Source organism: Asparagus officinalis, chromosome 9, assembly GCF_001876935.1.
Source record: "Asparagus officinalis chromosome 9, Aspof.V1, whole genome shotgun sequence".
In the NCBI taxonomy this organism is placed as follows: domain Eukaryota; kingdom Viridiplantae; phylum Streptophyta; class Magnoliopsida; order Asparagales; family Asparagaceae; genus Asparagus; species Asparagus officinalis.
The window spans coordinates 28,059,348-28,062,208 of NC_033802.1; the positions used below are offsets into that span (position 1 = coordinate 28,059,348).

A 2,861-nucleotide genomic window follows, 5' to 3' on the forward strand; every position below is an offset into this window, starting at 1 on the left:
GTGGGGCCGCACCCAGTGCCGCCGTGGGTGGTGAGCCCATCGCCTGAGTCCGCGTCTGAGGAGGTGAGGTGATTTTGATCCTTGCTTGTTTGAAAGAGGGTATTGATTGAATCTAGGGATTGCTTTGGTTTTTGTGTAGCTGTTTTCATTTTGGGGATTATTTGTTAGGGTTTGTATAGATCTGTTGAGATTCATCTTTTGATTGCATGCATAATGTGGTTTGATTTCGTAAGAAATTTAGGATCTGGTCTTCTTAATGAAATCATGTGCGATCTTTGAACAATTTTTTGTGTAATCTTAGGGCAATCTTCCTATTATGAATAATATTATTATGTGCTGAGAGGATGCTTGAGCTCATGGATGGATTCTTGAAGAACGATCTGGTTAGCTTGTAGAAGGTTATTTTGGATCATGTGGAGTATACAGTTGCCAGATGGGGGTTAGCTTTGATGATTTCGAGGCTTACCAGGTAAATTCTCTTCTTTTAACACTTATTTCGTTGAATTATCTTCAAGCAAGTGGTAGCTTAAGTTTGATTTGGCTCTGCCAGCCTGCAACTCTTCATGATTCTTGAAATTATCTTCAAATGCAGTTTTTATTAACTCAGCAGTCAAATTGTTCATGTGATATGTTTGTTTGCGATTATATTGTGATTTACCCATGTTTTTAATAGTTATAGGTTCTACTAAGAGGGAGGTTATGAGGGAGGTTGCTTGGATTATCTTTGAAGAAGTACACTACATCAAAGGTTATTGTTACAATTTTGATTTGATTGTCATTCTCTTATACAAGTTTCTGTCTGCTCTCCACTATATCAAATTTACTTGATACTGTTTAAGTTGGGATCCAACTTTTAGCCAATAACTAAAGGAAACAAAACTTGAGTTATGATGCTAGTTGCTGAATTAGCATATACATTATTTGGTTTCAAAAATGAATTCCTTTAAGGGTCTTTAAGCTGATTATTTTTTTGTATGGTTGATCCATAGACTAGATGCTTTCTACCTTTGATTCAATTGGAATTTAAAGGTCTAGGATCTGGGAATATTTCTTTTTCAGTCTTCTGCTATATATTTATGCTTAAACATAAGTTCAATAAAAAAAATTACCGGGTTTCTTCTCTTCTTCTAGACTCTTGAACTCCAGGAGAATCTGAAGGTTTGCTTTTTGGTTTGACAAGCATAAAATTCATGATCAATTAGGTAGGATCTACCCACCAGCCCACATTCTAAAGATGTTCTGCAATCTCCCTTCTTGGCCATGGTATTTTGCCCATGAAGTTTGTGCCTGCTTAGCTGTTGAATGCTGGTCTTAAAACATTGTCTAATTCATTGATGTCACATTGTTTATTATACCATAATACCATCCCTGTTTTCATTGTGAATAGTTAAATGATGACGATAAGATCACAAGGAGTTGGTGCCTGCTTCGGTGTTGAATGCTTGTCTAGTTCTTTGATGTCACATTGTTAATACCATCCCCATTTTCATTATAAACACCTAAATGATGACGATAAGATCACGAGGAGTGTCTCTGATTGATGTTAGGCAGCCCACTACTGATTAATTTTATTATGAATTTTGGCATCAACAACACTAGGTAGATATATTATTTGAATAGTTTTGTAGATGGTCATTACAAAGTGGAGAAGGAATTATATGTCAGCTTTGTTTGAAGTATACTCTACTTTTTATCTTCGTTATTTATTGCTTTATTTTGGGCAACCATGCTTTGTGTGTGGTCGATTACTTTTTTTGGCATCAACCACCTTTTGTTTAATGCAGGTACATCAGCAGCCTTGCCACATTGTTTATACGGATTATCGACCTACACCACTTCAGCATTACATTTTTCCTTCTGGAGGTGATGGCTTATATTTGGTGGTGGATGAAAGAGGGAAATTTAGGGAGGGCAATTTTCAAAAAGCTTTAAATGCACTTGTTCCAGCTAGCGAAGGGGATAAGAAAAGGGAAAATGGGAAGTGAAAAAAAGGTTTACTATCAGGCAGGCTTAGTGAAGAAAGTGACATTTAAAATGGTGAAAATGATAATGCAGCAACAATACGATCCTGTGATAATTTTCAGGTTCAGCAAAAGGGACTGCGAGTTTCTTACAATGCGGGTAATCCATGCTTATCTGTTTATTTATTTATCAAATTCTATTTTTTTCTTCATATAATGTATATGTTTTCTTAACATCCAGTTGACTTCTTGGAACTTCTTATAATAAAATTGCGGAAGCAATTAATCTTAATTTTCTCCTTATCTAGACATCTGCACATAAATTTTGTGGTGTTTTGCAATTTCTTTATTGATTACTAAAAGGAAATGATGAAAATATGAGTTTATTAATAATGAACAATCTGCTTACAGCCCAAGTTTCGTTCAGATACTAGTTATGCGAGCTCCTTACTACTATCTGAATTGATGAATTCGATAACTGTGGGGCTTGCATGATGTATTTCTTTTAATCCAAAATTACATTGTATACTTTTGATTCAAGAGTATTTTTCATTGTCATTTTCTAAAGTGATTCTTCTGTGTAGTTAGAACTAAGCTATTGTTGACTTTAATAGCTTGATATGTTGAACTTTGGACTATAAATGGAAAAATTGGACTTAAATGAAGACGATGAGAAAATAAATGTTGAAACCATCTTTTGGAGTGCAATGGACATGCTTTCTGATGATGACAAGAAGCTTCCGCAGGCAAGATTTCGTTTCATAGCTTATTAATCTATCTCTCATGTATCTAGCTTTGTGTTACTTTTTGAGAATACATGTTGTGCATTGAAGAACAAACATCTTTTTCCGCTTTAAGGGTTAATTTCACAATAACAACCCCCTCCCCCCCCCCCCCCAC

At 35.3% G+C, this 2,861-nt stretch overlaps 1 long non-coding RNA gene across 3 annotated transcripts in view; it reads left to right on the forward strand.

Annotated features, from left to right (window-relative positions):
- LOC109824776 overlaps positions 306–2,861 on the forward strand; it is a 5,107-nt gene continuing 2,551 nt past the window's right edge. Inside the window, exons 1-3 of one of the 3 annotated variants that reach the window (XR_002242775.1) lie at positions 306–469; positions 674–748; positions 1,785–2,121. This is a non-coding gene — a long non-coding RNA (uncharacterized LOC109824776). The remainder of the gene's footprint in view (positions 470–673; positions 749–1,784; positions 2,122–2,861) is intronic. The other 2 variants (XR_002242776.1, XR_002242777.1) reach the window with 2 other exon arrangements.